Source organism: Prosopis cineraria, unplaced genomic scaffold (assembly GCF_029017545.1).
Source record: "Prosopis cineraria cultivar Desert tree isolate PC_DT_omini unplaced genomic scaffold, ASM2901754v1 PC998, whole genome shotgun sequence".
In the NCBI taxonomy this organism is placed as follows: Eukaryota; Viridiplantae; Streptophyta; class Magnoliopsida; order Fabales; family Fabaceae; genus Prosopis; species Prosopis cineraria.
In genome coordinates this window covers 5,246-18,491 of record NW_026556323.1, presented here as the reverse complement: position 1 = coordinate 18,491, position 13,246 = coordinate 5,246, and the positions used below count along the sequence as shown (strand labels likewise).

Genomic DNA, 13,246 nt, shown 5'->3' with positions numbered 1-13,246 from the left:
CCTATGAAAATATAATGGTTTCCGCAACCATTACTATACAGATTAAAAATAGTATGAGGATTCACCAAACGTGTCTGGCTCAAAATAAATGCAATTTCATCAACGTGTTTGTTTTTATTTTGGAATAGTAATTATTTCGAAAGAAAAAGAAGTTGGCATGCAATTACTAATTATAATTATTATCATGTTATCTTCTGTCACTAATTTGTACCAGTAGATTACGTGCGTGTGTGTGCTGGATAGCCTTGAAAATCAATGTTAAATGTCAAAAATATATTGTTTTTTTTTAAATAGATTTAAGATTATTGTGTTTGATATATTTTCATAAACCGTAGTCTAATGTTGGCAAAAAATAAAAACCATAGTTTTAAACAATTTTTTATTTTATTTTGTAAATGTAATGATATTTAAAATTAATTTTATCAATCAATTTTACAAATAAAATATTTTATTTATATTATTTTATGTTTGATTATAAAAATGAAAAGTAAAATAACAAAATAATAATTACTATTGCATTATCTATTACATTAATTTTTTTTTTCAGAAACCATTCAAAATAGTCTATCAAAATAATAAGAAATGTATTTTTTTCTTAAGTTATAAATCATTTTTATAAGTTTAAATAAAAATAATCAAATCTCATAAAATAAATTTTTCAGAGAATGACAATTAGGTACTCCCTCCGTTAAAAAATATAAGGTATTTTTAATCAAATCTTACCTTTAATAAAGTAGTTACTTATTTTCTAACTAGCCATATATTTCTATATTTGCCCCTATTAAATACCCTATAATAAATATAAAGTTATTATCAATAGGGGTACTGTTAAAAAAGAACAATAATTATATCTCAAAAAACTAAAAATACCTTATATTTTTTAACATTTAACTTTTTAAAAAATACCTTATATTTTTTAATAAAGGAATTATAGAATACTATATTAATGATAGTCAGGTTCTTGACAAATTTTTTTAGACGTAAGTGTAAATAACAATCTATATGATCATAAATTTAGAAATTTCAATTATAATTATTTAAATATTAAATCTAATTTTTAAATTATAACTTAAATTTTTATTTATGACTTTCTAAATTGATATTTAAAACTTACTTTTTAAAATTTTTTACCACAGAGTGAAATATCATTAATTCTCTCTCTCTGTCTTTTTTTTCTAGCCTGTAAATATCATTAATTTACCCTTTAAGAATTTAACTGTTATTTTCTCTATACTTTATTTTTAAGAAAGTGATAATTTTTTCAAAAGCTTTAAATAAATGAACCTATGCTATTACTAAACATAATCATCAATTATATTTAAAATTAATAATATAAATTAATTTTAAAGCCCATTTATTTTAACTTATTTTATAAAAAATCACTTATTTTTTAAAAAATTATTTTATGAGTTTTTATTATATTTATTTATATTTTTTAAAATGATTAGAATGTAAAAAAATAAATTTTTAATTATTTTAAAATATCACTTTAAGTTATTTTTAAAAATAATTCAATACAATAAATAAAAAAAGTGCTTTAAAGATGTGAGATTATAAAATTTTAAAATAATATAATAATAAATTATTTTTGTAAAATAAAAATTAAAAAATATATAATAAAATTTAAAAATTATTAAAAATTATTTTTTTATTATTGTAATCAAACATAAAATAATATATTTTTATAAAATTTTTATAAAATAATTTATTTTTTATAAAACCTTTAAACTACATAAAAAAAATTTATTTTTTAATTTTAAACAAATCAATCTTTAGTTTCATCCGATCTATCCAAAACGCAGGCTACTTCTTCTCCGTCATCGCACCAAAGCTCAGAAAAAGAAAAACAAAAACAGAAACAAATAGCCAATGAGGTGTGAAAATAATCTGAATTAGAGCGTGCCCATGGTAAAGACTGAACCCGTCTGCACCTAATCATTCCCTTTGTTTCATTTCGGGGGGTTTCTGCTGCACGGTGTTCGCGCTCGTTTGTTCGCTGCCCCTTCGAAATCTCAAGACAAAAATCACTCTTTCCACCTCTCTGAATCTCGATCACGCCGAGAGGACGACTCCCCTCCCTCCTCCGTTCTCCATCGCTGTGTGATTCGTGCTTTCTTCGTCTTCTTCGTCCACTCTCCTTTCAGAGCAGGCCTTCCCTTGTATCATTCCAATCCCTAGCCGCCAAGTGTTCCATTCCGCTTCTCGGTTCAGCTTGTGCGGGAATCAATTATTCGGTTATTGATCAAGCTTCTAGAGGTACGCAATCGGTTTCCCATTTATTAATACATGGGTTTGCTCTCTTAATTTTTTTTTTTTTTTTGGTGTTAGATATAAGTAATAGCGCTATCCTGTTTGTTTTTTGAGTGGACGGGGAACTAGGAGAGTTCAAAGCCAAAAAAAAAAGTGTTTTAAATTTTGAATATTCGGTTAAGCGATTGTTGGTTATATGAGATGCTGAATGGAGGCGGTTCTATAATTTTGATTGATAAATGCTAAGTGACATGGAGGTTTAAGATATAAAAATTGTTTATTTTTCATTTTTAATCTTTATGAGTTTCTCCTCAACGGCTAACTGATTTCTGAATCAGTGGTATACTTCTAGGGGACGGGCATGCGTCCCTGAAAATATCATCTTGTTTGGATAGATGATCAGATTTTATGAGTAATGGGGGAAAGAAAATTATTCAGGTAGAGAAAACAAAGCTAGGAGAAAAGGAGTAGAGAAATCAGCATTAACTGATCAGAGCTCTCTATATTAGCAGGAGACGCCTTTAAGAAAGACTGTTAGCTTCACACGTAAGATGTTGGGAACATGGCTTTGTCTGAAAGAAATGGCGGCTACATAAATTTATCCTTGAACTATAACCACGAATAACTGCAAGCAGCATCATAGAACCTTGCCTTACTTCTAAAGCCCCGGTTATTGGTTGGCCCAAAAACTGCAGAACTAGCTTACCTAAAGTTATGTAATGGGGATTACATGATTTGTTGTAATATGATGTAGTCAGGATTACATTGGATTACTTTACTTTGTCAACCAAACACGTGAATCAGCAAAATGCATCAGGATTAGGCAATCCTTTTACATGGAATTGAACCAAGTGTTCCATTAATTATACATCTTTACATCCTAGAATTGATAGTACTGAGAATGGACTCCAATTCTGAACTTTCTCTATCATTAAGATTTTGATCGCTATGAAAAGTTCTAACCATGGTTATAATGCAAGAATAAAGTCTAGAAGTAGGGTGTGATTTTCAAACGATATTAAAATGCAAAAGCCCCCCCCCCCCCCAAAAAAAAAAAAAAGATCCTAAAACTTGCTGGTCTTCCCATCCTCTTGGCAATGAGTTCCACGGACTAGAATCTGTTGCATCAAACACAGCCCTGAACTTTGCAAACAAAAAATTATGCTAGGCTGATCAGACATTTCCCCTGCTTTTATTCAAGAAAATATCAATACTTATTCTGCACCACTCAAAATACTTTTGTTTTGGAAACTGAAACTTGCAAATAAAATAACACTTCATCTGTGTTTTTTTTTTCCCCCGTTTTTCTTTCTTTTTTTGTTATTTTTGATTTTGAAGTCAAACAATCCTTTAATTAATGAGGAATTTAGTGATTATCATATTTCTTGTTGTGGACTCTACACATTGTTAAATTTAAAAATGGCAGCTTGTGAATTTGCTAGGCACCAAAAGAAACTGAGACGTTTGCAGGTCAGATAAAGAAAGTGACTGTTACAAAAATTATCTGCTGCATTCGTGGTTACTTAGTTTGATATTTTCTGTTTTGGGAGCTTGAGTGAAATATTTGGAGGCAAACTATTTTTTTTCTTGATGAGTAAACTAGACGCTCCATTTTTTCGAACGTTATTTGGGGGCTACATTATTATTTTTTTTTTAAAACTTCTTTTTTTTTGGGTCTGAGAGGTCCTGGTCAGAAATGACTTTTTTGGAAATAGTCCGAATTGAACTTTTTAGTATTCCAGGTTAGAGGGCCTGCTGGTTGATGATGAATTTGCAACAAGTTGGGCAGTCTAGATCCTCTAATGGATATGGCCGTCGAAAATCTGAAAGAGAAGGGGCAGCCAAGTCAGAGAATAAGATCTCATCTGGGAAGTCAAATTCCAACAGACGGGCAAGTACAGGTGAACTTCTGACCTGGATTACTTTCTATTTCCCTTTAGTTAACTTTGCTAATATTTCTTCTTATTGGTTTGGTGACTGGTGATATAGGTGATGGTCCTTCACATGATCGACTAGTATATGTTACATCATGTCTTATTGGACAGCAGGTGGAAGTGCATGTTAAAAATGGATCTATATACTCTGGAATATTCCATGCAACAAATACTGGAAAGATTTTGGTATGCTCTGTTAATTTTCTTTTTATATTTATTTTGCGCTAATGAAGAAATTTTTTTGTGTTGCTTTGTTGAATAGAGTTTTCTTCCTTTGTTCGTTTCTTTTGTAAGAGAACTGATGAACATTGTGTACTGTTTAAATCGTCTCTACTTTCTTTAGGAATCATTTTAAGATGGCTCGCTTGACAAAGGATGGTTCTTTGCGAGGGCAGAAGTCTGGTATAGAATTGGTCAGCAAGGCTTCTTTAAAGACTTTAATTATACCTGGCAAAGAATTTGTACAAGTCATCGCAAAGGTTCGCAGCTTTTCATATCTGCAGTGTACTGGAAATCTATATTATCTCAGTTAAATTAAATATCCTTGTGTATTTTGATTTCAATTCTGTCTAGTTTACAATAATTTATTTTAGTGTGGGAATAGTTTTAGTGTAGAATCAGGCAAATGGCCGTGACACTTTGTCAACTTCTTTATTGATCATATATATATGTATATCAATCATGGCAGGGCGTTGCTGTTACTAGGGACGGCCTACCTAGTGAAGCTCATCATGAAATGTATCAGGACATCATTGTTGACTCAATAATATCACAATCACGTCATGTTGACATGGAGAGAGAACTACAACCATGGGTGCCTGACGAAGATGATCCACAATGCCCTGAACTAGAAAATGTCTTTGATGAAACTTGGAATAGGTGTTTATTATTATTATTTTCAAGTTTTATCCATAAATAAGAAAATTTTCTTCTACAAATAAATGAATTATTACTTTTCTTGAAACTGCGATCTTGACTTGATGCCCATGTATGCATGTCAGCTTTTCTTTTTCTTTCTTAGACCATAAAGGTTGCATGATAAATGAAAATGGATCCTTTCGTTTTCTCTCCAATATTGACGTAGTTAATTTGGGAAAGAGATAAACGCAAAATGTACGGAGCCCATTACTCCTGTGGGTCCCCACCATTTAAGTTGACGGAACACATTGGTTGTAGGCATATTCTTGAGATAGCAAAGAGGGGAATTAGGAAATAAGGGGTTTTTGTCTGTTCCTTAAATTTTAACGTGAATCTAAATGAAGCCTACCACATTTTGACTATCTCTATCCATATCAAGGTTGTCTTCATTGTTTTCTTTTTCTAATCATAATTTATTTAAAGATTCTTAATTTGTTTTACATGACAATTGTTATCTGTATTTCTAAAAGGGGCTGGGATCAGTTTGAAGCAAACAAACGTTGTTTGGTGTAAAAAGCACGTTCAATGAGGAACTTTATACCACAAAGCTCCAAAAAGGCCCTCAGACAAGAGAGTTGGAAAAACAAGCTTCAAGAATAGCAAGAGAGATTGAGGGCGAGGATACGCAAGATCTTCACCTAGCAGAGGTTAGTGATGCTTTGGTGCTTTTCTGGTTTCCATATTTTTTTCCCCTTTGATATTGTGGCTTTCTGTACTTTTTTGTTGCTTAATTGTATGCTGAATTCCTCATACAATGTTTATGATTTATTCCCGACAGGAAAGAGGCCTCTTTCTACATAAGAATTTTGATATTGATGAAGAGGCTAGGTTCTCTTCAGTCCATAGGGATAGAGGGGTTGATGACAGTAGCTATGATGAAAATGAGGATATTTTGTTGGATTCCACAATTCTGAAACCTTTGGTGGTACCGTTCCTTCAGTTGTTATGAGGTCTATTGAATCAAGTGATGGGAAGATGATGATGGAGTCAGAACATTGTCAAATTCCTCCTCTACGGTATCTTATCAATCATTTATTTTATTGTTAAACTCTAATATTATAATCATTATCAATTGTTGTTTCTCTTTTGGAAGACACTATTTTGTCCACGCCTCCAAGTGAAGACTACCATAGTGTGGTTCTAAGTGAAGACTACCACAATGTGGTTGGTTATGTTTTCCTCGTTTTAGTAAATAAATTATTCTGTAATCCTATTCATTTGTCAACTTTTGTTTATGCAAGTACAGTTAAATTTGCTTTGTTGTCCCTAAGCAAAGCTACTAGATTGCAGTTTCGCATTCAAGGGGTTAATGTTTGGCTAAATAACTATGCTTTATACCTCTGTCATGCTGTGAAGTACGATATCATGCTAGTGATAGTTATAAGGACACTTGTGGGTCTTCACCTAATGGCATGTGCTTTTTGGATGAAATTGTTTTTGACACATTATTGAAGTTTCCGATGACCTAGCAGTATAAGGTTTGATTCTTTCTGATCCCATTGTCTATATTGAGATGGTGATATGAATGAAATTTTATGCCCTCATCAATGAGTGTAAATTTTATGCCTTGAAGAAGGCAGCACATTGCTGGGGTTCTTCTTGTGAGTTTATTTATGATGTTTAAATGAATTAGTTCTGCTTGCAAGGTGTGCTAAAAGTTCTGAGTCTTCTTGCGCATATGAATATAACTTAAAATATAATTGTATTGCTAAGAGATATGGGTTCGTTGTTTCCCCTCCTCCCTCTCTTTCAGCTAGTAACTTCTCTGTTGTCTTTTCTTATTTTATTATATTATGTTTTGTGGGTTTGCAGGATTTACCACATTCATCTCAGTCAAGTAATGATGTGGATTTAGGTCGTGCTGGCTCTCACAATCTTGATAGTCAGTTAGCATCTGAACTCCCTACAACAACTGACCCTACTTTGGATGCTGAATGCAGGTTTCTATTGATTCCCTGCAAAAATTAATGTTTTACTCAAGCATGGCTGTCTAGAAAATAAAAGTTCCCCCCCTTTTTTAACAAATTATTTAGTATCTGATGCTACCAACTAATTTTGAATTCAAGCAAATTAGGCCCCAAATGGGAGGTAACTCTCCCAACTTGGCTCTTCTTATTTTCAAAGTTCAAATTGGGACGTTGCTTAAGTGGTGTGGAGTCATTTACCACTTAGCGTAACTGCTGTGTTGATTCAAAAAATAATAGCATTAGGACTACTGTATAGTGAATTCATATCCAATGAACTTTCAGGATGCAGAAGGACTCGCTTAGTGATCTGCATGGAGCCATTGACAATAGCAAGGAAGAAAATCAGATAGTGAGTTGAAGTTACCATGTCTATGTAAATACCCCCTACAAGATAATTTGTTCAGACGCTCTAAATCTGATTACTCTTTTATTTGACTAATGCAGCAATCTGGGGATGTTCAGCTGTCAAAATCTGAAGGTTTGTGAACTTGCTATCTCAGCTCTCTGCAGTTGAAGTTGTTTGAAAAGCCCCTGAAATAATATGAAGGAAATTAAAATCACTCCTCACTTTTTTTGAGGGTTATGTTAACCGTCTCTTCTCTCCCTAAAGGAAGTGCTGGAGCTTTCTTCTGTATTCATATTATTACTTTGGGCATGGCAGAATTCACCTGCACTTGAAACTTCATTAAGGTGGTTCATTAAATGTGTGTTACTCTGATTTGAGTAAAATTTTATGCAGACTTGCAGTCATATCACAACTTGAAGAAGGATGACCCTGATACTGGGGGATTGTCTTCAAATGCCACCTCTTATGGCCCTTCATCTCATATTTCATCAAAGAATCCTGAAAAGACAGGTTTGCCTGGTGATTTGATCGGGGATTCAACATCTGATAAAGGTAAAGGGGAGAGAAATTCTCTAAAATCCCTTGGAATAACTGCTGGTTCTACATCAACTCGCACAGATTGTGTGAGAGGTGTTGCAGCATCTTCTGGTCCCTGGTCTATCACCAAGTTCTTCAGTTGGTTCATTATCTTCAGAAAAATCGATGCTGAATCCGAATGCAAAGGTCTGAAAGTTCAAAATCGTATTTTCATGGAGAAAAATTGCAATAATTGATTTTGTTTTTAACTAATTCTAAAGATACATCACCGAACTCCCCATTTTTCTTGATGATGCCCTTAGGAATTCAAGCTCAATCCAAATGCAAAGAGTTTCATTCCATCCCAATCACCTGTTAGGCCTCCCTCGCAGTTGTCAGATGTCTCCTTCTATTATCCAACTAATGTAACTACTGTACCTCACATGCCTGCCATGCCTATGGAACTTGGAGTAAGTATTCCATGATGAGGTATTTTATATCAAATTTTATAATGGATTTTCACCATACAGGGTGTTTGCCTTCCCGTACATCCATCTAAAAGAGGCTCCTATAGTTTTTATTGTTGTGCTAGAATATTTTATAAATTCTAAGCTATTTTTTGGACTTTTAATTGATTGACGTTCAAGAGTGGGATAAGGTTGAGGGATGTTTGGTGAGGAGAGTGAAATAGATAAATTTGAACCTCATAAAGAGGGGTGGAGGAAGATTAAAAAAAATATTCTTAGAAGTTGTTGGATGAGACGTTCTGATTGACAATATTTTCAAAGGCTTAGCTGTTAATAGAGCACAATAGCATCGTGCAATTTATGTAACTGACTCCACCTGGTAGGATAAGGCTTATTAATTTGTTGTAATGTTCAAGAGTTTGTAGAATCTATCATGAACATGGACAATATACGTTATAATGTTAATGCTAGGTCGTTGCCCGTAAGTAACGCGCTGCATGGTTCGAGTACAGTGATAAGTGAGTTAGAGCCGTTGCATCGGCGCCCGGATGTAGTGTTAAATGAGCAAGGGCTACCGCGTCATTCTGGACGCACGCGGCTAAAGAAGTTAGTCCATAAGAGCAAAATTAGATTTGGTACTTGGAATGTTGGGACATTAAATTGTAAATCTGTAGAGGTTGTAGGGTTATGATTCAAAGGAAAATCAATATCCTTTGCTTGCAAGAAACAAAATGGCGTGGAGAAGGAGCTAAGGATATTCAAGGTTTCAAACTTTGGTATACAGGAAAAGTGCACGCAATGGAGTAGGCATCATTATAGATAAGGAGTGGAAGAAGAACGTTGTAGAAGTTAGTAGAATTGGAGACAGAATTATTTCTTTAAAAATGATAATTGGACGTGAGACTGTTAATATTGTTAGCGCTTATGCGCCGCAAGTCGGGACAGAAGCCAGTCTTAAGGAATTATTTTGGGAGGATCTGGAGGGGTTGATTCGACACATACCACAGAGTGAAAAGATTTTTATTGGAGGAGACTTTAATGGCATGTCGGGAGGGAAGCTGGTCAGTATGCGAGGGTGCATGGTGGTTTTGGTTTTGGAGAGCTAAACAATGAAGGGCAAATTCTTCTTGATTTCTCATTGGCGTATGATTTTAAGATTGCCAACACTTGTTTCAAGAAGAGAGATGAGCATCTCATCACTTATAAAAGTGGAGCCTCAAGGTCGCAGATTGATTTTCTTTTGGTTAGGAACACAGATAGAAAACTTTGTAAAAATTGTAAGGTGATCCCTGGAGATGCTGTAACGACACAACATAGGGTCCTAGTCCTTGATGTGTGTATTATGAGTAAAATCCAAAACGTGACAAGTAGTAACACCAAGGATTAGGTGGTGGCAATTAAAAGGTGAGAAGCAAGATATTTTTAAGCGAAATCTTTTGGATAAAGGAATTTGGGATTCTCAGGGAAGTGCTAACATCATATGGGAGGATATGGCTAAAAAGATACGGGAGGTTGCAAAAGTAGTTTTTGGGAGAATCGAAAGGTTTTGGTCCGAGAGATAAGGAGTCTTGTGGTGGAATAATAGTGTACAGGACAAAATCAAGTATAAGAAGAACTGTTTTAAAGCCATACATTTGTGTAACAATGAGGAAAATTGGGAGAGGTACCGTATGGCTAAGAAGGAAACTAAGAGAGCTGTGGGTGAAGCTCGTTCCAAAGCTTTTGAAGAATTTTATAAGAACCTTGAGACGAAGGAAGGAGAGCAAAATATTTATAAGATTGCCAAGAGTAGGGAAAGAAAATCAAGAGATCTAGAACAGGTAAGGTGTATTAAGGATGAAGAGGGAAGAATTTTAGTTACAGATGATGAAATTAAAAATAGATGGGAGACTTATTTTTCTAAACTTTTCAATGATGGAGAGGATTCATCTAGTAACTTGGAGGATTTAGTAACTGGTGAAGGAGAACAAAATTTGTCATTCTATCGAAAAATACGTGATAAGGAGGTAAAGGAAGCTCTTAAGAAAATGGCAAATGGTAGAGCTAACGGACCTGATATCTATCGAAGCGTGGAAATGTTTAGGTGAAGAAGGGGTGAGATGGTTAACTAAGTTATTTAATGTGATTTTACGGTCCAAAAAATGCCTGATGAGTGGAGGAGAAGTACATTAATTCCTATTTATAAAAATAAAGGAGATATTCAGAATTGTACTAACTATAGAGGGATTAAACTCATGAGCCACACAATGAAATTGTGGGAGAAAGTAATTGAGCACAGGTTGAGATTGGAGACAAGTATTTTTGAGAATCAATTTGGTTTTATGCCAGGTAGATCAACTACAGAGGCGATTTATCTACTAAGGGGATTAATGAAAAAGTATCGTTGTAAAGATAAAGATCTACACATGGTTTTTATTGATTTGGAAAAAGCTTATGACCGTATACCAAGAGAAGTGCTTTGAAAAGCGTTGGAAAAAAAGGGAGTACGGATTGCTTATATTAAAGCCATACAAGATATGTATGAGGGGGTAAAAACTAGTATAAGAACGCCTAGTGGTCAAACAAAGGATTTTCCTATAAAGATTGGACTACATCAGGGATCATCTCTGAGTCCTTATTTGTTCAACTTGATTTTAAATGTTTTGACGGAACATATTCAAGAGGAAATCCCGAAATGTATGCTCTTCGCGGATGATATAGTTCTTATAGCAGAGACAAGAGAAGAGGTTAATTGCAAACTTGAGTTATGGAGGAGGACATTGGAGTCGAAAGGTTTTCGTCTGAGTAGAAGTAAGACGGAATATTTATATTGTAAATTTGGTAAAGGACTATTCGAAAATAATTTGGAAGTGAAATTGGGAGATCAAATTATACCTCAAGTGGAAAAGTTTAGATATTTGGGAGCCATTATTCAAAATGATGGCGAAATCAGTGGAGATATTTCACATAGAATTCAAGCTGGGTGGTTTAATTGGAGAAAAGCTAAAGGAGTTATTTGTGACCGTAAGGTGCCTAATAAACTTAAAGGAAAGTTTTATCGTACTGCTATCAGACCGGCAATGTTATATAGTAGTGAATGCTGGGCTCTAACGGGACAGCAAGAGCATAAAGTTGGAGTAGCAGAGATGAGAATGTTACGATGGATGTGCGGACATACACGTAAAGATAAAATTCGAAATGAGCACATACGTGAAAAGTGAGGGTGGCACCTATTGAGGAAAAAATGGTAGAAAATCGGTTGAGATGGTTTGGGCATGTACAAAGAAGACCAAGGGAGGCACCAGTGAGAAGAGTGGAACATATAACTTTGAGTCCGATTAAGAGAGGTAGAGGAAGGCCTAAGAGAACACTCTTGGAAGTTGTTGAACGTGATCTCTTAATTAATAATATTTCTAAAAGCTTAATAAATGATAGAGCACAATGGTGTCTTGCAATCATGTAGCTGACCCCACCTGGTGGGTAAAGGCTTTTGTTTTGTTGTATTGTTCAAGAGTTTGTAGACTTCTTTCTTCTTTCCCCTTTTCTTTTAATGAAAGGCTATGAAAAAGCCATACAGAGATAGAAGAACAGAGTAGAGTACTTTAAGTGCCCTTTAACTGAATCTTTCCTCTGCAAAACTCAAGGGACTAGGGACTGCTGGCTGGTCGGTTTTTCGGAACTAAGGCCTAGGAGTTCTTTAAGAATTATTGAATCTCTTTTCCGCTTTGATCTTTCTTACAACCTTGACTAAAGTTGTATTTTATTCAGATGGGGCATGCATTTGCTGGGCAGCAACCTTTACTGTATAATCCACAAGTAGCACAAGTGTCATCACAAGCATATTTCCATCCAAACGGACCACAGGTAGGATAACACTTGCAGTTTCTTACCCGTGGCTTTGTTAAATGAATAATGCTGCTTTAGGGTCAATACTTACTATTTGTTGATTTGCAGTATGGACAGCTTCTTGGTCATCCTAGGCAAGTTTTGTACGTGCCAGGTTATCTGCCTGTAAGAACAGAACTCTTTTTTTTTTTTAATAATTTTAAAACTTAATCTTTCTAACAATTAGAGGACATCAGTATGCATGCTTTAATTTTATTATATGCGTTGAACTGTGCTGTCTGTCAGCATTTGAAGATGAATTGTGAGATAAAACTTCTTAATAATCACTTTTAATAGAAAATTTTCTCAAGTGAAGGTGGTGGGATCTGAATTTGAATTATATCTTCCATCATTATCGACCTTCTACTAATTATTATGTTTTATATTCATTACTTTCTAATTGTCTCAATTAATTATAATACAGGAAACACCATACAAGGGACTGGATTACTAACAATCTTGGCTGACAGCATTCTTGGCAAGTCTGGCCCTGCCTGAAATTAATAAACTCCCAGTGGATGGGTTCAACGACGGGGAGTCTTCAGATTATAGGAAGAGATTCCCATGAATAGGTCTTAAAAAAAAATTGTTTTTTTACAGGCGAATTGACTCATTCTGGAATATAATTTTATTGCACCTGTATTAACACACATCTTTCTCTCTTAATTTTATGCTGACATTTTACTTTCTGCTTGCATAATTTTGGCACGAGTTATGTGTCTTCTTGTGATGACAATTGTTTCGCTTTGCCATTCAGTCTACTGGTAGCTACCATCCCACGAGGTTCTGTTGTATTCAATTACTAAAAAAAAAATTTTGAAAAGAAAATTGTAATTCTGGATGAAGATATCAGGCAATTGTTATTATAGGGAGTTCAAATTTTGTAATTATTGAGTTGATTTATGTTAAAGCTAGTCATATAAAAGCTATTGTGGGCGTATTGATATTGTATTCCTAAACTTGAAGTGTGGATTTTACGAAAGA

At 34.3% G+C, this 13,246-nt stretch overlaps 1 long non-coding RNA gene and 1 pseudogene across 1 annotated transcript; both read left to right on the top strand.

Moving 5' to 3' along the window:
• The first annotated feature begins 1,913 nt into the window (after nucleotides 1-1,913).
• On the top strand, nucleotides 1,914-4,359 carry LOC129299010 (uncharacterized). The gene is made up of 3 exons (XR_008590468.1): nucleotides 1,914-2,256; nucleotides 3,993-4,151; nucleotides 4,240-4,359. It is a non-coding gene; the product is annotated as an uncharacterized LOC129299010 (long non-coding RNA).
• A 180-nt stretch (nucleotides 4,360-4,539) lies between these two features.
• On the top strand, nucleotides 4,540-12,998 carry LOC129299009 (polyadenylate-binding protein-interacting protein 3-like; annotated as a pseudogene).
• The last annotated feature ends 248 nt before the right edge of the window (nucleotides 12,999-13,246 follow it).